The sequence below is a fragment of the Simochromis diagramma genome, unplaced genomic scaffold (assembly GCF_900408965.1).
Source record: "Simochromis diagramma unplaced genomic scaffold, fSimDia1.1 OVJJ01000387.1, whole genome shotgun sequence".
NCBI classification, from domain to species: domain Eukaryota; kingdom Metazoa; phylum Chordata; class Actinopteri; order Cichliformes; family Cichlidae; genus Simochromis; species Simochromis diagramma.
Genome location: NW_024387152.1, coordinates 864606 through 886837, shown reverse-complemented (window position 1 = coordinate 886837; position 22232 = coordinate 864606). Strand labels below are relative to the sequence as shown.

Below are 22232 nucleotides of genomic sequence, written 5' to 3'. Positions count from 1 at the left end.
TGTTCCAATAAGGCTAAAAAGTGGGGCAGAAACATGAACTGGTTTTGTTTGGGGGCAAAACTGAAGCTGTGCACCAAGGACAGTAGGACACAATATGATCACGGAGTTGTTTTCTGAAAGTTTAGTTAAGTGGTTACATGTTAAACAAAAAAGCAGTATTAAATAAAGATCCACAGTAAACACTTTACATACAGGTGCATCATCCGTAAAGACACCTAAATTACAATGCCAGTATTTTTCAGCATTGTGCACTGTGCACCTCAAGTGTTCCACTGAAAATGCATTATTTTTGTATGATAACTTGCACATGTAAGCAGTATGTCATAAAAACAGGTTCTTGGCACTTCTTGTGTCTCACCAATGTCATATGCACAAACTGCATGTGAATATAGGCCAATGCAAGACCAAACAAGCGTATTAAGAAACATTAACATTCATGGTTCATCATTAACATACATGAGGAAACAGATGCTTTCAGTGTCTAAATCCAGAAGCATTTCCTTTTAACCTTGTGTTTACATTGCCCTCTCTCACAGAGAGATGTGAATATTTGAATATTTCCTACAAGCATTTCATGTGAGATGCAGATTTATGATTTGCATTCACAATGTTGTCTTATGCGTGTGCCACAGTCCAGAAGGGTCTACTGTCATCAAGAGGACATAAATGACCCTCCAGTCACATGATCCTTGATGGTTTAATATTTGTGCAAAACGTGGGGGGAGAGTAGTCTGAATTGGGTTGTGGAGATCTGCCCCAACTCATTCATCGCACTCAATCGCCAGCCGCGAGCGCTTCCAAGTCATCAGAGAGATGCATCCACCTGCCAACCGGCTTCTCCTGCTACACCTGCTCTCATTGACTCACGCTTTCTGTTCACTCGCTCACCCGGATTCAGGTGATGCCCTGCAAGGACAACGATTGGCTCTTCTCTCAGACCTTCCCCAAGGTGATTGGTAGAGTGACAAGCACTCGGCACGTGACCTCTTCAATGAGCTTCCTCCCACGGATTAGCACGCGCTGCACACCAGGTATAACTACGGTCAAAAAGGCGCGTGGAATCCTTATCACGGTTTGTTGCTTTAACGAGTATTTTGGGAGGGTTAGAATTTGAGCTATCCCAGAGGGAAACATAATTCACAAATATGTTTAGATTGTTTTTAATTTTATTTTAATTAATTTCAATAAAAGAACGTGCTGAACGCCCCGTTGCATTCTGGGCCGTTCAGTACACGCCTTTCATTGCGATTATTGTTATTTCGATCAAGAAGACTTTTTAAAATGTATTTTATAGCGCAGAGAAAAAATATATATAAGCAGGAAAACTTCAGCTAATGTGTGAGTACAACCTGTTGGTTGTTTTTCGTGTTGTTAGTGACTTTATAGGAAACCTTTGTCAAGATAAGGAATTTAACAAATAACATTTCAGCCAGTGCTTTCAGAAGATCTACATCAAAGACTGATGTTTGCTCCATTATGAAGCTGTTGCAATCACGACTACATCGCTGAAATCGGCTACAATAGAAGACGAGCAGCCAAACCCAGACGTGTAAATAAAGCTGTGCTTGTATCCAAACACTAGATGGCAGGCAAGCACAGTATCAGACTTGTCTTCTCAGCTGTGAGGAACTCGTGTGTTCCTGCATCTTGTGATTTTATCAGCTTGTTTAACTCTCCCCCACAGGCAGCTGTAAGGTGAAGAGTATAATTCACACAAGCAGAAATGTTTTATGAAGCTCCCAGACCCCAAGGAGATATAATTAACTCAATGCTCAGAGGAACAGGTGTAAAATGAATATGGCCAGATCACAGATGGCATGCAGGGAAATTTGGTTCTGAGCCCACAGAAAAGGTATTTATTGTGTTTTCGTACGAAGGAAATGAGGCTGAGTCGCTGTTAAACGGCATAGCTTTCCTAAACACGTGCACAGAGAAAGCTCCGTAGGCGGCAGTGAACATCCTGCTTCCTCAGTCATATAATAAATGGTCAAGGCAAGGTCCTCTTCACACAGCGAGACAGCCACAAATAAAGAGTGGATGTACATCTTGATGGGGGGGGGACAGTCCAGATTTCCAATGAATGAAATCAGAAAATACAGCATCACCAAGGACAACATGTAATAATCTGTTTTCTGGGGCTTTTCCATCTATAAATGATTCGTTTCTCACCAGCTGCTAACACCTTTGAATTGCCACCCAATATGGAAAAGAAAGGTGCCATAACGATGATTTAAGAACGATTTGTGTTTTCTGAGAATATCGAACAGCTCAATATGTTCTGTCATCTGAGGCTTTTGCTCCCTACAATCAGCCTATTTTAAGTTGGGTAACAGAGAGATTTTTAGTACTAGGGCCATTTTTGGAAGGAAGAAGAGAAACTACTTTGACCCAAATCATCTCTGGTGTCCTTGAAGACACTTATTAAGAACCTCGGGAGTCTGGAGAACACCTCTAGACAGCTCTTCTCCACTTCTCCTCTACTCTCCTTTGTGATCTTCCCTGTCCTAACTTTTATTCCACCTTCCCTTTTTGTCTGTGTGCACCTTCACTTTCACTCACACAGACCCACAAGGCTCCCACAGGGGCTCAAAATCAATCTCACGGTGCTTAAAATAATCAACCTAGTTGAGGCAGAGGGCTTACCAGTAACATGTACAGTAGCTCACGTCCTCACTCCTTATTTTTACCTCCACCCCACCTCCCTGATTGTGAGTGACTGGCAGCCATCTCAGGATTTATTTTGCTTTCTTTTCATTTTAATATTTACCCAGGCTGCCATCATTTCATTTGGAGTTCAATTTTTTTGTCATATAGTTCATATAAATGATTGTATTGTAAGCTGTACTACATCTCTTGTCGAGTGACAGCTGGGGAAGGCTCTTGCTCCTTACCATCATGAACTGGATTAGCACTGGTCTGATGACTGGATGATAGATAGGTGGCTGGATGGGTGAAGTCATGTATGGGCAGGGATTCTTATATTTAGATCTGATTCCACATGAGTACCAATTATTTTATTTTTCTTTTTTTTAATCTTGTAATGTCACTGCTGTAATTTTCATCATAATCTAAATAAATATTTTCGTAAAAACGTGCAAATCTACTCTATGTACAGTTGCGGTCAACAGTTTGCATGCACTCATCATGGGCATGAAAGTCGTGGTAATTTGGGGCTTTTAATGATAGATTTTTCTGGAATGATTGTACAGAATTCATCTTTAATGACTAAAAGAATATTGCTTGTGTGCTCAAGTTTGAATTTAGTTTGGATTTTCTCTCTTCCACACGAGGTCAAATGTATATACACAACCTTAAAACAGTATATTGAGTTTATGCATCCCACTAATATTTTTGGTAACCATCAACAAGCTTCTGTCATAGCCTGTCTGATATTTTGGGGGAAAAGCCTAATGTTACCCTGCTTTATCTGTTGCAAAAGCAGTTTTGATGTATGTTTGACATAAATTTCCTGTTGGGACTCCCAATCATGTCAAACCATCCAGCTGTTTATTTGAGCTGAAGTTGAAGAATTTAGAGGTAGTTCACGTTTCCATGCATCTTCTGCAATGTACCAGTGCCACAGGCAACAAAACAGCCCCAGAGCATGACGCTACCACCATCATGCTTGACAGTTGGAGCACTGTTCTTAGGTTGGAAAGCCGCACCTTTCTTTCTTTGGCCCATTTGACCATAAAACCATCTCCAAAGGCATTTATCTCGTCCACGTGGGCAGCTCAGAATTTCAGTTGAGTTTGAGTTGAGCTGAAGCTTCTTTCTTGGTCAACACCCTCTCAATCTGTGACAATGTAAAACTCACCTCACTGTGGACATTGACACTGGTGTTCCAGCAATTTCCATATCATGGCAAACACTGAGGTGTTACTGAACATCCTAACCAACCGCTCATCTTTCAGATCTTGTCAAAGTAGAGATGCATTAAAAAAAAAAACCTTATACTTAATATACGATTGTTTGGTCAGTCCAACGAGTGCTGTCATGCAAATCCTTTTTATGCTGCAAAGAGAAACTCGCAATTTGCGTCACTCAGTATCACTAATGATAATTAAATAGGCTTTAATTTTTTTCAAGTTCAAAGGCACTGTAAATCCTTCAGCACCACCACTAAAAGAATGACGTGACTGCATGTATGTATTTGAGCCTGTATATGTTATTATAGCCTCTGTGGATTAGAAATCCTAAATGAATTCAAGATTGTGCTCCCAAGTGTTCTATTTGAAAGTAATTAAAGATAAATGCTGTACAGTCAAAAAAGAACAGATTAAAGAAACTAACGGCCCCAAATTACCAAGACATTCATGCTCATGATGAGTGGATGTAAACTTCTGACCACAACTGTACGCGTATGTATGAATTTAAGTAATTCACACCATAAATGTGTGGGTGCAAGATGACTCACTTACTGTACACGTGTGTGAAAACCTGCCTATTTACTGAAAAAAGAAGGGAGATAAAGGTTGCTGGCTCCACCTAATTGGTGGCACCTGTCACAGTAAGTTTTGACCCCCAGAGAAATATCATCGATCACCCGGGACAAAAATAGCATCTGGAGCCCAGCTTCCAGCCAACAATGAAACTTTCTCCTCCTCACTCGTTCTGGTAATTAACAAAATCATCCACACAGATGAATCTAGCTGACGATCTTCAAACAATACCCATTCATACCTGTTACAACCTTTAACTAATGAGCTCTCCTTCTGTTTAAGATGCTACTTTGAGGAAAACATTTGAAAACTGCAGCATGGCTCAGGTCAGATCCCAGAGACACGTTCAGTGAAAAAATTCATGCTTTGTTTTCCTTTTTCTTTTCTTGTCTCATATTATTGATTTTTAAAGATATGCAAATTTGTCCCAACACAGTGCTCAAGTCAAGGAGGCAATGCCCGCCCTACATCACAACTCAAATATAGCTACACCAATTAAGGCCAGTTCTTGTATGCTACACTGGGCATGTGGAAGAAATCATTCTCCATTACTGTATTATAAGTCTCTTGATGTCTGATTGTGCAGCAAGTCAGTGGATGAAAAAGACGGAGACTTTGGGGAGGAGTAGCACGCTTAATTGGATTCTGCATTATTGTGAACAGGACTGTAGAGATGACAGAAATGCTCCTGATTCAGAATCGTTCGTTAGTGGGCAAAATAAATGGATCAGGGTGTTAAGTTTAGCCCTAATTATTCTGTTTATCTTTTTGTTTAGTCCCTTTATCTCCCTTCCTTGCTTCACTACAGCTGTCAGAGTAGGAGTAAAGTAATTGCAACCTGTCTCTGGTCTACACTGGCCATCAGCCCAACATAGAGAGCCAGAGGAGGGCCGCAAAAAGAAAAGAAGTGGGAAAAAAAGATGCGTTAACAAATAAACTGAAGGGGGAGGGTGGGGTGAGTAGACAATGTAGAATCTATAACAGCGAGAAATGGAAAATATAAAGGAGAGTGACCAAGTGAACAATGCTGATGAAGATGAGAACGAGAGGAGAGAGGGCCGGCGAGATGAAAGGATGGAGGGTGAGCAGAATGGCAGAGGGAGAAGGGGAGGGTAAGCTTCCGACAAAAGGAAGTGGGAGACAATCCAGTAAGGCACATGGTGTGTGTGTGTGTGTGTGTGTGTGTGTGTGTGTGTGTGTGTGTGTGTGTGTGTGTGTGTGTGTGTGTGTGTGTGTGTGTGTGTGTGCGTGTTGGTTTGTTTGTTTCTCACACATGTTTGAGCACCAACATGGTAAAGGAGTGCAAGCAGTAGCTGGTCACAGCCCCTAATAGCATTATATTACTTGGTGCCAAATCTGAAAGGCTAGATTGCAGGCTGTTAGGGATTTAATTCTAAATTAAGCCTGTAAGGAGAATGTTTGCATGTAAATCCATGTACCAAACCATTACTCTGTGTGTGAACACAACAGCTAGAAACATGAAATTAGAGTACTGAGACAACTAAGAGAATGCCGAGCTTGGCTCATAAAGCTGTCAGATGTGCGCACGCATATGGATGTGTGGTCAGGTAAGGCTAATAATTACTAAGATGCTAAATGCACATTTTTCAACCTTTCATTCAAGCCTGTGAAGTTTATATCAGCTGTTAAGCCTCCAAACTCACACACATGCAAAGATTCACATTCAAAAACGATTGGAGTGCAGCTAAAGCGTGAGGAGTGGAGGAACAAAGGGGAAGCAGAATGTGACAGAGTGAGTGAAGAAAGGCCAGAGCACTGACTCTCCTCCTCCATGGCTGCTGGCCTTGAAGCCTGCTGACTCCGAATGGCACGTTTGGCAAAGGAGTGTTTACTGTGAGTCCTCAGAGCTATGATGCATTTTAATCTAAATATAAGGAAGCATGTTTTATTGTTTGCTTTGATTGCACAATTTGGCTCAGCTCCCTTTTCAAACATGTTTTTGTCCAAAAGTGGCAGATCTTTAAAGTGAGTGGGGGTTTGGCTCAGTGTTGATGCACTTATCGAGGTGAAGGTCAGTGCTTATCATTACAAATCCTATGACTCAAAATGATGGTTCGCAATAAAGCATAGTGGTCACATCACACATCTGTACCAACAATTACAAACCCTACTCCTGTGCCCTCTTAACCATACTATATTTATTAGAATGCACAGCAGTATCATTGAACAGCATCTTTTTGAGCAGACCTGCTTATTTTCTGATCGTATATATTATTTGAACTTGTGGAAAATGTTCACTTATTCATATATCTCAGCAAGAAGCCTACTTAAAAGATGGTATACTTGAAAAAAACCACAAGGTCACTCATTTATTCAACAAAATATCAAGCTGTAATTTTATTCTATTGAACAAACATAATATCAAAGTTGGCATCATAGGCTACAGTGTCCCCTTTAGCAACAATAACTTTATTGAAACATATGCAAACATACATGGAAATCCAGTATAAAGAGCAAAAAAAGATATTTGAAATTTGAAAGGCAATATCTGACATGACCTCCTTTATTCTTAAACACAGACTGAATTCTCTTAGACAAACTTTCTTGTAATTTCTTGAAGTAGTCTTCAGAAAAAGTTCTCCAGGCTTCTTGAAGGATATTCAAAGCTCTTCTTTGGATGTTGGCTGCCTTTTGTTCTGTTGTCTGTCAAGATGATCCCACACTGCTCCAATGATGTTGAGGTCATGGCTCTGAGGAGGCCAGTCCCCAGAGCTCGTACCTGTGATGGTGACTGATAAGTCTTCTGTGTTTTTCTATCCAGGGAGGATTTCCCTGCAGTGGCAGTGTGTTTGAGGATGCCATGCTGACAAATGAAGCATTTGGCACTCAGGTGCTTTCCAATAGGTCAAAATGTGACAGTACTTTTCCTTAAACCAAAACCAACAGAAATGCATGGCCCATCACGGAGCCTCCATCATCTTTTACTGACGGCTGTCGACACTCACTGTTGTAGCTCTCCTAACCTCGGTGATTTGAACCAGAAATTAGACATTTGTATGGATGGATGGATTCATCACTCCATAAGAGATATCGCCCCTCTGTTTCAGCCCAGTTCTTGTGTAATTTAGCATAACCCCAACCTTTTCTGCCTGTTTTCCTTCCTTAAGAATGGTTCAAAAGCGACCCTTTCACCATTTGATGAGGCTTCAATAACAGTGCATGGATCAACTGAAGATCCAGCTACAGAAAACCAGGAGAACTGTTGCTCAAGGCCACTTTAAAAAATACACAAAGCAAACTGTAAAGAAACGAGAGGTGGCTCAAATATGTTGCACAGCTCTGTATTTTGAGGAAATAATAATCAGTCGTTGACATCACCTTGCTGGCTTCCTGTAGCCACTGCTTGTGCATAAGAGAGCGGCTGAAAGTAGCTTCTACCTCCTGCTTTAAATTCCTTCACTGCATCGCTATCATGACTACGGTCATTCTATTACTCCCACCATTTTTCTTTTTGTAAGGTCCAATTCAACTTCAATTTTAAGCCAGTTGTCCTCACATTGTCTTCAAGCACTGTTTGATTTGATGTAGAACTCATAGTTGAGTCAATGACTGCAAGCTGCCCCTGAGGCAGTGAAGAAACCGAGAATCACAAAATTCCCACCACTGTTTTGCAGTTTGTGCAGCTCTTGGCATGATCCTCACTGATGTGACTGTATGCTTACATTTCTCCTGTTCCTTGAGATTTGACTGTATCTCTCTGTGTGTACGTGTGTGTGTGTGTGTTACACAAACACACCTATACACTCCTTTGTATGTCTGTATCCACAGCAAATGGAAGCGGCAGTAGACTCAAGGTCTCTTGTGAAAGAAAAGACTGCAAACACCTGGACAAAAAAACCAAAAGCATAATGCCACACACTGCATAGGTGTGTGTGTGTGTGTGTGTGTGTGTGTGTGTGTGTGTGTGTGTGTGTGTGTGTGTGTGTGTGTGTGTGTGTGTGTGTGTGTGTGAGTGAGTGAGTGAAGGCTGCAGGAACAAAAAAGGAGATATCTGTTGCCTCTGCATCAAGCTCAACTTGCTAACTCTTTCTCCTTCACACACACGCACACACACACACACACACACACACACACACACACATGCACACACACATGCAGTTCTTTTTTTTCTTTTTCCCCCTCAAACACACACATGCACAAACACACATATACGAGCAGGCGACCTCACAGACGCATAGAAACCCAGTATTTAGTTCCTGCGTCATTACAGTAGCCATCTGTCAGTATGCAGGCACACATACACGGACTTGGCTGTGTGTATGCATCCACTACTCACTCACACACACATGCACACTAGCCAGAGGAATACACTCACCCCAGGAATATCTCACCCTGGTGACCCTCTGTGCCCCGCACGCCCCGTTGCTTTGATTGATTTTCTATAAAGCTTCATATTCTTGGCTCAATCTGAGAGGTGAAAGGCTTTCTTTCCCTAGTTTTCTCATCCATTGTTCTGTTTTTCTCCTTTCCCTTGTCTTTCTCTCCATCCCTACCCACGTGAATCTGTCTGTTTGTTTGAGTCTGCCAAAGGCTGATGTCATTGTCCACCAGCGTACTTCCAGTGCGTGAGATGAAATGAATGTTAGATATAATCCCACGGTTTTAATCCCGGCCACTCCCAATCCGCTGCCTGCACACACCGGACAGCCGGAGAAAAATCTTATGATCAGCACAGTTTTGTTTAACCGTGAAAGCACGCAGTGTTTGGAGAGGAGTGCGGGACACACAGTTGGGCCTCGAGCAGCCTTTAAAAATGATCTCACATTATTCAAAGATGCCCACCTGCTGTGCTCATAGAGAGAGAGAAGGAGAGAGAGAGATGAAAGATTATTTATTTCTCATGGGTGGGAGACAGTGAGTGAGCGAGCGAGCGAGTGGGAGGGAGGGCGGCAGTCAGAAGCAAGCAAACTAATTCTCAGACAGTCGTGCCAGAGCAGGAGCTGCAGTTCACCTCGCTGACTCTGTTGGTTTAAAAGCCATTTTAAGTGTTATTCAACCATTAATTTATTCCCAAGTAACAAGTAGGACGATACTTTCCATTTTGGACAGGGGGCTTCAAACACGCGCACCCGCACTTCTTCCGAGCCGCGACAACTCAAGGTAAGGCTTCAAACTTCAAATGACAAACGCGAATTAATTTCATGTCTCCGTATTGTATCCTGCGTGGCTGCTAGGAAGCAGTAATTAAATAAAAGATTAGATAAAAGAGACGCTTTCTTTCCTTTTCTCCTGGCGCGCTGCTTCTTCGGTTACTGCCGATGTGCGCGGTGCAGCCAGCGTGCGTAAAGCAGCTGCAGCGATAATCTCCAAAGTGGCAACCAGCAGGACTCATACAGTGTTACTGGCTTCTTCTCGTCCCATAACGAAAACAGAAGGAACAGATTACATCTAACAAGTAACAACGACTTTTTTAAAAGAGTAATAACAAACGACGGTGTTGGACGTTTGTAACTTGCTGCATTAAGTTTTCGTCCTCATGCTACTGAACCTTAAACAGTTCTACAACAAAAGTCTGGAAAATACGCTTAAGGAAAAGTGAGAGCGTTCAAAGCTCTTCGTCAGAGAGGTATTTTACAAGTGCAGCTCATCCTGTTCACGCTCCCAGCACAGCAGCTGTATTAGTTTTGAGTAAAATTAAGAGACCCCCTTAGAAGAAAAACAACCTAAAACCTTCACATATTCATCCTCACATCCTTTCTCTCTCTGCTAAACCGTATCCAGCTTTAGGTTTACCAGGTTTTTTTCTTTTTTTTAACCATGCATTTCTACACTTACTAAGTCAGCATTATGAGTTTTATGCTGAATCAAGGCGGCTGATTACGTTTAAAGTGGGCTTTTGTGATTATGCTCAAATGCTTTGAGAGTGACTGCAGAAATCATTTAATGTAGTGGCCAGTCACAGCCTTCACAGAGCACCACTTTTTCATAAAAGGGGCAGCAAATGCAAATGTACTGTTTGAATAATTTTATTCAAATATATTGAAACCGATAAAGAGTTTATTAAAGACACAATGGATAGTACATCATATTTAATTTTTTTTTTTTTATGAGGCCACCCCCTGCTGGCCTCATTAACTTCATTAATGTGAGCTCCTGCAGTTTGATAAAGTGGGCTGGCAGAGTGGAGAAAACATGAGAGAAATCCATGTATATGCTGCTACACTACTGCACCCCAGAGAGAGAGAGTAAAAGAGGTTGCTGAGCTGAGAAAGCAAACACAGTGGCCAAGGAAAAAAATGTGGATGTTTACATATTCATCTCATTTGACTTGTAGGGCTGCTGTGTTTTCCCAACACAGTTTCTTTTACTCTCTAGATTTAGCGCACTTTGATTTTATGTAACAAGGCAAAAAATAACGTTTCAAGCATCACATCTCACACAGTTCACACCTGCATGCTGAGCTGTCAGCTTCACAATATGCACTGTCGGTATAGTTATATATATATAGTTATAGTTATTTCTTTATTCATTCATCCTTCCAAGCCTTCATTTCACCACCCGCTGCTCTTTCATTTGTGGCCACTGTCCCTTAAACCTGTAAATTTTTTTAATGCATCTCTTGAGACCTCGTTTAGAGTTTGTAGAGAAAAGCTCCAGCCTAAAGCACAAAAGGCTTTCACATCGCCTGTGAGTTTTGTCATTGTATTGTTCATCGTGAAAAGGCAGCCGTGCTCGGATTTAGCTGGACAAGCCAAAAAGCTGACAAGCCAACACTTCACGTTCCCAACCAAACAAAGGTGGTTTCACTGATACACGGGATGTGTGTAATCAGGTGTATCTGTGTGCATTTACTTTTTTTCGTTGTTGTTTTTTGTCAGTCACCAACCTGCTTTTTTGATAATGGAAGCTGCGGCTCAGGTTGTGCCCTGCATCCAGACAACAGCGAACGCTGCCTTTTAAAAGTCAGGTTTCATTTTGAAGCTTTTCATCCGGCGGACCTGTGACATGCAGTCAGAAATGTTTGCAGAACCAAGGACGACGAGTTGCGTACAATCCAGCTTACTGTAACACAAAAACTGAGATATAACATTTAGTCATGTGCAGTTTATGTGGCACGTAACTGTCGGGGACACAGTTTAGATCTGAGTGCTGACCTGCTTTACCTCCACTGAGCCTTTTTATAATTTGATCACATTTGTTTGGCTGTGAGCTTCTTTTTTTATCTTCAGAATATATGAAAACGAGTATTTTTATGTTGTTTTTTAAATATTTTAGCATTTCTTCAATGAGAAACTGATTGTTTAAAATTGGTGCACTTTGCTGGTGGGTTATAAACAGTGTTACACAACACATACTGTATGTTTCGCTACCTTAAACCAGAAGAAAGCATTGCTTGAAATACCGACACTGGTGGTACCCATCAGCCCAAGTATTTCTTTATGAAGCAAAAGGTTAAAGGAAATGTGCAACTAAAAAGGAAAATCCTTAAATATAGAAAAAGTAAATGTTGTTTATTAATAAGGGTGGAGAATGTTGGGGAGAGAGCGCCGCATATCCGGTTTCATCTTCCCCTGCAGGCAATTTTACAGATTTATGATTTTATCAATAGCTGACCTAATAGGTAGATGCTGGTGTACTGTGGGCATCAATATCCCATTATAAAGTAATGGTATGCCATAATAGTAGCTGATAACTGTGGATGCTGTAAACACCCTCTGATTCTGGTTGATTCTGAATGTTTCCCTCTGAGTCTGCTGCTCAGAATAGAGTCGCAGACTTTGGTGCAATCTGTAACGGCCATGTCCATGACCACAGAGCTTTTCCATCACGGCAGCCCTCACAGATTATATATGGTGGTTGCAGGAGATCCATCAACATGACTTTAAGGACCCTTCGTGTTCGCTCTCTGTCACTATATTTGGTAGGCAGTAATGATCCTTACGTGCCCCCCGGGACTTGTTGTCATCAAGAATTTGGCAGCTCGTGGCAAACACCGGGCTACTGGAAAGTTGAATAGATAGAAAAAAGTTTGACAGCAAATACAGAAGTGCCAAAAGTCAAATCAAAAACTTGTTTTTTTTCCTGCACACATGCTACCTATGTTACATAAGCATGAGCTTCAGGATAAACTGCACACACAGCATATGCTTGTGTTTTTTCTCCTTTACTGAGTTTGGTGCCAGAGGTTTCTAATGTCCTGCCATCCTTGCTCATCTTCTGCCATCCTGCTCTCTCATACTCCCATGTCATCTGCTCTCTGAGTCTGCAGCTGAGCCTTCTGTCCCTTGCTGAACTCTAAATGTCTGTCTGTCTGTCTAGTTATATATATAGCATTACTAACATATGATAACGGTGTCAAAAGTACATATTATAATATATGGCTAATGCAGCAGAATACAGGACTGGAAAATGAACCAGAAAAAAGCTTTTGGCCATTATGGAAAGTTACCTCTGAAAATTTTATAACTTATCCTGGAGTTCTACTGGTCAGCGTGAAGTTCGAGGGCAGGCTGCCTTGATTGACGGGTTTGCAGACACACAGAGTTCTAGGGAGAGCGAGACAGACTCTGTGCAAGGAACACGTTTTGTTGCACTTGGCTGAACACAGCACAAAATATGTAAAAACAAAGAAAAAGATGTCAATTTGCTAAATATTTTCAATTTAATAAAATATGCAGCAGCAAAAAAAACTACTATAAAAGTGGTCTGTGTAATATAATACAGAAACATGGTATCAGTAGCAGTTGTTTCCAGTAGCCTAGCTTACTTTAGCCTCAAACAGGTCACCAAGCTGGACCTCTCTTCTGCATTTGTCGCCTTTTAGAACAGTTTCAATGGGATTAGCTGACATATGCATATAACATGAACTTCTGTGTAATACAACCTATGCACAATGTTACTTCAGTTATCTAGTTTACTTCATGCTAATTAGCCCGTGCGATGTGCCCATGTGGTTTATAGATGTGGTTTGCTAACCAAGCTTGCCAGGTTCAACTAATAACCTAGCACCTCACCTTTTTATCCAGATATGGTAACTTAAGCCAACACTGCAGCTTCAGAATGCCCAATGTCTGATGCCATGGTGCAACCTGATATCACAGCAAAGCATTTAATAGACACACCGGTCCACCATGCCCATTTCACACTTTGCCTCTCCCAAACATGAAATGTACACACGTGCAGAAGAGACACTTTATTTCAAGCCAACATGAAAATAATCACAGGAAAATGTTTAAACAGACATTATTAACACATTTACATATATGGACATATTAGCCGACTAGCTTATTCATTTCTCACAATTACCATGGACTGTATTTAATATGTTTTTAGCTCACTACCAGCTTCGTGGCTTTACATATATTATATCTCCTTGCTGGAAATACGTCTTCTCCATGTTTTGGAGAGGCAAAGTGTGAAATGGACATGGTGGACCGGTGTTTCTATTACACGTTTTGCCGTGATACTGGGTTGCACGGTGACTGCATATTCTAGTCTTACATTCATTCGTTAATGTACAGCTAACGCAGGTGATCCAAATGAAATGCCTGATGTTTCATCAGATGCAGTTCCCCTTGTGAGATTAATATTCTAGTTATTGTGCATGACAATTAATAAACTGATGCTCAAATAGACCAGACCACAAATTTCATCAGAATTTAAGTTCAATTCATAAAAATGTATGTAGTATATGCTGTACTAAAGTATATACAGTATTATATGATATAATAGGGCACTGTCTATACTAAAATCACAGATGTCATCTACAACCTGAGATCTGCTGCTGTCAACTGGATTGGATGGCTGAACCTTTCTCAGAATATTTGTCCTTAACAGAGAAAGGCTTAATATTAATATTCCAGCCTGTTGTTAACAAGTGGTAAGCTCAAGGCTGACAAATAAAGCCATTGTAGAAGTGCCAAAATCAGTTATTTTAATGGCCACTCGAGTGACTCCAATGACCCACATCGTTGTAATGCCAAACTTCTGCATGTCCACGCAGCATTTTTACAGCCAGGTGCAAAAAATAGACTCATCTCTATAGTTAATTTCCCCTTTAATAACAACTCTCTGTTGTTAATATTTTCTATAACCTATCCTGTGCAATACTTAAAATTTGGTTTTGATTGACAGGTGTGCTGACACTGGCAGCTGTAGCTGAGCTGTCACCGCCACTGAACTGGACCTGTCAGCTGTGTTTGTGCTGCTGGCACCCTATGGAGGATTTTTATTTAAAGGAATTATCTCATAAATAATATGGTCGGCTATGAGATAAAGAAAGCCTTTTATTTGGACTCCAGTGTCTGTGAGGGAGATTCTAGTATTTTCTTAAAGCGTTTTCACATCTATAGGTTGTTTACTCTGGACCAAATCAGTTAAAGTTTGTAAACTTATAGCTTTTCCCAGTGAGTTGGTTTCTTTTCACATAGAGAGGGAGAGTAGTTTGCCACTACGAACCATGTGAGAATGTTGAGTCCGCTCATTGGACAGATGTGTCTGGGTGGGAGCAGCAAACATAAATGCAGGAAAAAGCTGCTGTGGACTACTGGAGAAAATGAAGAATGAAGTTTACTTTACAGCTAGTTGCCAGCCTGTGCACACCTTTGCACATCTATAGTAGACATCCCAGAATACAAAGCATACGTGGCTATGGGATGTTCTTTATCTCAGACTTGCAGCATACACCGTGCAGTTAGTTTGGATCGAGGTCAGATCACATTCACACCATAAACTTAGTAATTCTGGAGTTTATTTGCAGTTGTTTCGGGCCACATCCTAGTGTGATTACTGTGTTCATATCTGCACAAATGAACCTCAGCAAGGGGGAAAACAAACCACAGTTGTAGAACTTTAATTATCAGCTAGACTATCTCTGCCTGTGTGACAGTTTATGGATGTTACGTCTGTATCTTATATGTAATCTATGACTGTCAATCGATATGGCTGCTGCAAGTTGGAAAGGGAAGTGCTTGAAGTGGGAAGTGAGAAGCAGCTTCACCCAAACTTGCTGTCCGTCACATTGAATGGCAATGAGATATTTTTCTTGAAATCTAATTCCTTCCTAGCCAATAAAAGGGGGCAGTTATAAACAGCAGAACCGGGAGATGTCATTCTAAAAGAAACAAGCAAACAAACTGCTAACCTGCAAATGGAAGAAGCTGAGGCACTTTCTCTCCTTTCTCTTCTTTCGGCCGCTCCCTTTAGGGCTCACCAGAGCGGCTCATATGCCTCCATCTCGCCCCGGCATCCTCTTCTGTTACACCAACTCTCTGCATTTTCTTCTGTTGTATCCCTTTTTCCTTCCTGCCTGCGAGTGCATTACTCAATATCCTCTGTCCAGTATCTTCTATCCCTCTGTGTATGTCCAAACCATCTCAGCCTTGCCTCTCAAACTTTGTCTCAACCTCAGCTGTCCCTCTGATATTCTCATTTTTAATGCTGTCCTTCATCCTCACTCCCAGTGGAGCTAAGAAACACATTGAATAGTTTTCAGTAGTCTGCTTGATCTTACTTAACTGCAGAAAATAAAAAAATAAAGTGCCTGCTGTATAGATTGTCATGCTGCGCATTTGTAAATCAAACCCTGCAAAAACAAAAAAAGTGGATAAACTGCAGCCAAAATATTTATGCCAAAACCAAATCCTTGGCCCAGCAACGTGTTCGCCAAATCTGAGCCAAATTCCTCTGGAAATATCTAAAATGTAGATTCAGAGATAATAAAAGAGTTTCACCACATTTTACCAATCCAAAACTCCAAGGAAGGAACAGCTGTCTTCCCCACATAAACAGACGCACCTACACACACACACATAGATGTGTTTTCCTCTCTGCAGTGGTAAAAAACATCAGAAAAACAGAGAAAACACAACATTTAAAACTCTGACTGAAAGAATCAATAAAATTCTACCAATGCGTCTGATACCTTCTGTCAACCTGTGCCAGCGTAACACTGCAAAATCCTCACTGACCCATCAGGACAGAACGAGATGGATAAGCTCTCGTAAATGTGACCAATTTACTGCAATGTTGCGCTGATGAAATTAAGTCCAAGGTTTACTTATAGAGAGGGTCAAACAGAGAAAGTGTATACTTCCTGAAATGTTACACAATAACACTGTAAATATGCTTTCTCATTACTCTGGTGTTTTATGCATGGTGTTGTTTTATGGCTTATATATGACTTCATTTCATTTTAATAAAGTCTATTCATTTTACCCAAGGCGATAGCAACACATCTAATTTACACTGCTTTCTTCTCAGTGTTTCAAAAGTTCGCTAAGAATTACCCTCAGTAAGAAAACACAGCATGTTTGCTGACCTTTCTCAAAGATATCTGACTTTTGCACTAAAATATACCAACTTGAAAAGACAAGCAAGAGACCCTCTCAAGGCTGGGTGTTTGCAGGCAGCTTAATCATACAGATAAAAGATGGGTTTTTCTTCACTTTGTTGTGGGATACTTAATTAACCAGTATTCAAGGCCTTGTAATATATGGAGAGAAACTATGAATTAGTAATGAGTTATCCAGTCCCCGGTGCTCTCCAGTGTTGGAGGGGAAAGAGAGAGAGGGATTTGAAGTGACAGGGAAAAAGGGGGACATGGAAAGAAAAAGATAGATTAGAGCGAAGGGTAATACAGACAGAATGGAGACAGACAGAGAGAGTAGTTCATTAGAGCGGCTTTCATTACAAGATCCTGTGTATATTGTCCTCTCTGTCTTCATCTGTCATTTTTCCATCTCCTCTTCCCCTCACTTTTTTTCTTTTCGCTTTTCCTAATATTTCCTTTCTCAGCTTCTCTTCGATCATCTTTCTCTTCAACCTCAGGCCTGCTCTCACTTTCCTCTGTCTTATATTTTCTCCACTTCTTCATATTTATCTATGTCATTACACTGCTGTGAGAAGAACTGCACCGGCCTTGTGGGACGAAGTGGGGAGACAATGAAACTCGTGTAGTTTTCCCTCCACCAAATAGCCCTCTGGAGGCCAAGCAGCAATCTCTAACATACATCACGTGGCCCAATTTTGCCTCATCTGAGCCCACTCACCTGTTCGTCGGGGTTTTACTCGTGCTAGTGAAGACTGAACAGAGCTAAAACCGGGGCCCAACATTTTCTTTGAGTTCAGCAAAAAAAGAGTCAAAACTGGGCTAGAATGTGGGCCAGCAAACAGGCACAGATCAGAAAATGACACAAAGGGTGCAAATGGAAAACAGAAAGTTCCCCACCTCACCGACTGCAGTCCTTCACCGCTGTAAAGATGAGACTATAAAGAAAATCCAGAAGTACAATCAAACTTGCCCATAAGTGTCATTTACTACTTCCTCGTCATCATAAGGAACACTCATTTATTGCTTGCCCTATTTGGGATTCATCACTTGTTCTTCCTTCACCAGCCCTGTCTGCATCACCCCTTATGTAACACCCCAAGCTGTCGTAACGATGGATCCAACAAGCCACTGCATCATCAGGCCTTCAACTGTTGCTCCCCATCTGATCGTAATGATGGCTGCCAGTGCTACTACCCCTCACATTCTGGTAACTGTCCCCCTGAATAGCACTATAGCTCGAGCAGGCTAAGGACAGCTGCAGCACAGCACATTTTAATTGAAAACAATTATGTTAGGGACTTTGAACCAGAGGGAACGGTTGGCGTAGAGGGAGACAGATGCAGGCAATTAAGCATACTGGGAAAATAAGGTAAATTTGAAGTGCTGATTTCATTACACCAGAGGGGACACACTGAGTGTCTCCACTTTCTGCACTGTGGCCGAATGCATGGATGCATGTAATGTATAGTGTTTAGTTTCAAGGCAGCTTCAAGAAGAATTACAAATAAAGAAATTAGGAATCGCTTTTGGATCGTTCAGCAGCCGACAGACAACTACGGGCACGGTGGGATGGTGGGGGGAGTTCAGAACTGATCCAGATTTATTGGCTCAGCTGGCCATAAAAGAGGGTTTATCCTCACATTGCATTATGCAAGCCAAAGTCTCTGCTAGCTACAGGTGAAAGATGACTGCTCGGCAGACGCAGATTCTCCCAGTATCTCGCTCCTCCTCCCTCCTCTCTTTTCTCTATATTGCCCTCTCTTAGGATGGATGAGTTTAATACTGAGGTGGTTAGAAACAGAGGCAGATTTCCTCAGTGAAGTTCATTCTTTATATTCTGAATGACTCATGGGATGAAAATCAAGCCTTCTCCTCATCCTCTTGTCACCCAACCATATCTCCTTCCTTTCCTTACCCTTTGGCTTTTACTTTTTCTTGGCTTCCCCTCTTTGTTGTCTGTGCTCCTGCTATGCTCTCTCACTCTGCTCCATTACAGAGGCTCCCCGGTGATTACTTTAATGCATCTAGCCTTCAGTAAGAGACACTCAGATTTTGAAAGGTATTGATGGTAACAGATATGCCTGGCCTTAAAATCTTCTACTCATTCCTTTCACATATGCACTCACTTTAAGCAGGTGCATCTACATGATTTACAATCCAAGCTTGGAAGTATTTTTCTATCCTAGACAGGATGGAAAAATACTTATAGAATTGTTGTTTTTGTAATTATTATGTTGGAAAATCCAGTTTAAAGGTTAGTGTGAAATAGAGCACATTGGTGCTTTGTTTGTGCCAATGATACACAACCAAGCTCATCAAAGAAAATGTAGTTTATATTAATGATACATTGGCAACATCCTGCTTCCAGCTATTTATCTCCACGCTGTCCTTATCCAGAGAGAAAGCACTGTTAGTGCTCTTGTTATGTAAAGAGGAAAAAAAGAGAAAAGTGTATATCGTCTAATGGCTGAATAATTGAACATGTCAGTATGCATGCTGCATAATCCATTCACAAAATTGAAAACCCTCACAAATATTGACAAGTGGTCTCTTGCTTGCCTTTAAAGAGACATGGCACTGAGCGAAGAAACAAGTAGCTGCGGGGGAGCAGGAGATAACTATTGCAGTCTGGCTCATCAAAAACACAGCAATAGCAAGAAAAATGGTGAGAAAGCAGCTAAATTGGAGAAAAGCTAGAGCATACTCTGCCTTTGCTCTGACCTGGTTCCAGTTAATCCGCCTACTTTACAAGATGAACATTACCTCCTCACTGTATTTATAGAGCCTGTGTGTGTGTGTGTGTGTGTGTGTGTGTGTGTGTGTTTAAGCTGTGGGTATGTGAATGTGATTCTTTTGTTCTAGGTGTGTCCATGATTGTAGAGTAAATGCATTCACTCTACATTCATGGAAAGTCTGTTTAATTTTGGGGCAGCAGGTCTGACAGGGAAAAGACCCACTGTGAAGTCACTGCTTGCTTCCTTAATGCTGAGTTTCTATAGTTGTTAAATACCTCCTCCAACAAATTTCTTTAATTAACAGAATTAAAGTTGCTGTTAAAACGCAATGTGAGAAACTAACACTGGCTGAAGACCCTTCCTGGGCCTTCTTATACAACAGCTTATTTGTTATCCTTTTCTCAGAAAAAAGGTAGAACTTGATGGAACAATCGAACTTGACTCTGAAGCAGCCTGACGGTCTTTCCAGTTAAAGCCAAGGAGATGGTTCAGTCAGCACTTGTTCTTTTTTCCTTCTCATCCATGTCACACGTTTGCGTTGCAGATGTCAATAAAGGTGCAGTCATGGTGCTTATATATATAGTTAGCTCTGATGAGGAGGATCAAGGGTGTTTGTTTTAAGTGGTGAAATATGGCAATGCATGAGTGCCAGCTAAAGACAGACTTGGTGTATTTCCCAGAAAAAGAAGTCAGTCTGGTATAAGTTCATTTTCTAGCTATAAGCAAGAAAGTACAGGCGAGGAGGAAGAGATCCAGAGTGTTCAGGGGTCAGGACAGCAAGTGCTATTCAATAAACGGAAAAGGCACATTCATGTTAGGCTATTATTATGTGTCTTATTCCCATGCAGTACCTCCCTAGAGCAGAATACAGGATTCACCCACCTGTCAAATTCCACTTTAACTTTTAGCTCCCATAATAACCACTGTTAGCCAGAGATGTCGTTGTTTCTGTTAGCTTTAAACAAAAGGATATGTAAAGAGGGAAGGAATGCTCTTAGACTTGATGGCTTGATTTCCATCATGTGTATACTTTAAAGGAGATCTGTCCCCCAACACAGCATCTAGTTTTAAAGCCATGACACCTTACATGCCAAACTGAGCCTCTTCTCAAACTATCAGCTGAATAAAGGTGCTATCACAGTACTAGCGAAAGCCCTCACTGAAAGACAACTCACAAAACTGGATCGTAGTAAAATGATTCAAATACTAGCAGTGTCGTCATCACAGGTAGGCTATTTTCATTCTTTGGTCCAACTGTTTTGCTTGCTGGCGAGTGCCAGGCTGTCACCGTGGCCTTCACGAGGTGTTATGATTTTATTTTCAGTTTGTTTGTACTGCTGCCTGTAAGAGTGAATTAATGTAATGGTAATCGTTGCCAATTTCAGCAAAATAATACAGTACCTAAGTCTTTATGCCACCACAATGTTTCTGGCTGCGCTACAGCTGGCAAACGAAGTATGACGCTTTCAAAGCTCAGTTTTGGCAACTTAAAGCACTTCGTTTAGATGGATCATGAAATTATTATTGTTCTGAAGCAACATAAGTTACAGCTCAGGCTGATGACAATTACATAAATTTTTTTTTGTCCAGAACAAGGGAACAGACCAATTTATTGACTCTACCGTGCCAGGAGTTAGATTATTCTTTGAATTCAGCTGTTTTCAGTCCCGTTGCCACATGTGTGTGAAATTAAACACCGAGCCACGCAGGCTGCTTTTACCAACATTTTTGTTATAGAATGACTTGCTCTGAAAAGCTCACAGAGTTTGAGTATGGTATTGTAATACGATCCCACTTTTGCAGCCAGTCAGTTTGTGAAATGTCTTTTAGATACTTCGTGATCTGTAAGCAGTAGAATTGCAAATGTTTAGGAACCACAGCAGCTCAGCAAGTGGCAGTTTGTGTAAGGCTGTAGAGCAGGGTTGCCAGCTGCAGTGCTACAAACCTCCTCTGGCATTAACATCAGCACAAAGACTGTGCACAGAGAGCTGGTAGCTTGGTTTCTCATGGCTAAGCAGCTCCTGTATGTGTGTTTTTGTCCATATAGTGTACACTGCAAGTGTATCTTACTCAGATCCCAAAACAAGACATGTTGCTTTTATAATGCTTTTATAATATTTTATAATTATATATAATATCTTCACAAAAAAAGGATGGCAGTGACCTTGACCTTTGAACACCAAAAATCATTCTGTTCATGTCAATATTTGTGTCCAAAATGCTTTAAGGTATCCCTAAAGAACTGCATCCATGAGAAGGAGACTTACATTCTGAGAGATGGATGGACTGACACTACACAGCTTTCAGCCATGGCTGCTGCAATCACAGAGACTTGCCAATAAACCTGATCCGAAAAGCAATTCCTCTGACATATTCGACCAAACACATATATAATTCCCAGTTTCCTAAAGCTGTATGTTGAGACAGGGAACCTCAGTGTGTGAACTGCGGTTGTATTTGCACTTTTGTCTCCCTGAGAAAATAGTGCCAGTGAAAACACAAAGAGCTCATTATTATTTAACTGGAAGTTGTTTTCTCCACAAAAACTATCATCTAGCAGCAAATTTCTACATGAAGTTACCTCCAGTAAGCTCGACAGGTATACTGATGCTATAAGGTGTGAGCAGGATACCCACTCACTGTTTAAAAATAGAGAAGGCCCTGACAGTCCTACACAAAGCTTCACAGCCGAGACCTCTGTTGAAATGGTCTCCAGCCTTATGACTCTTATCCAAAACTTCAATCACTGCTCCCTTCTCCTCC

General features: G+C 41.2%; 1 protein-coding gene across 2 annotated transcripts in view; it reads left to right on the top strand.

The window, feature by feature from the left end:
• The first annotated feature begins 8419 nt into the window (after window positions 1-8419).
• camkvl (CaM kinase-like vesicle-associated, like) overlaps window positions 8420-22232 on the top strand; it is a 39188-nt gene continuing 25375 nt past the window's right edge. Inside the window, exon 1 of one of the 2 annotated variants that reach the window (XM_040048086.1) lies at window positions 8420-9563. The gene's annotated coding sequence lies outside the window, so the exon portion shown is untranslated. The remainder of the gene's footprint in view (window positions 9564-22232) is intronic. The other variant, XM_040048087.1, reaches the window with a different exon arrangement.